The sequence below is a fragment of the Morone saxatilis genome, unplaced genomic scaffold (genome assembly GCF_004916995.1).
Source record: "Morone saxatilis isolate NCDOM2014 unplaced genomic scaffold, NCSU_SB_2.0 Contig7, whole genome shotgun sequence".
Taxonomy (NCBI): Eukaryota; Metazoa; Chordata; class Actinopteri; family Moronidae; genus Morone; species Morone saxatilis.
In genome coordinates, this window is record NW_023340246.1 from 2992956 (window position 1) to 2993224 (window position 269).

Genomic DNA, 269 nt, shown 5'->3' on the forward strand with positions numbered 1-269 from the left:
AAATTTAAGAAAAATACCTTTTTAAACTCGAATAGTTTTTCCTTGTGGCCCTAATCCTCATCTGTATAAATCTTAGTAAAACCTGTAGGATTTTTAAAGTAACTATCATATAACCAGACAAAAGAAAATGTTTCATCCTTAATCCTGCAGCCATTTATGGTTCTTAACACATTGCATACAACACAGACACAAGATGAATACAGGAGAATATAGTGGCTGTGCTGGGGTAAATAAACATTTATTGAACATGTAACGTAATCATTCTCAGA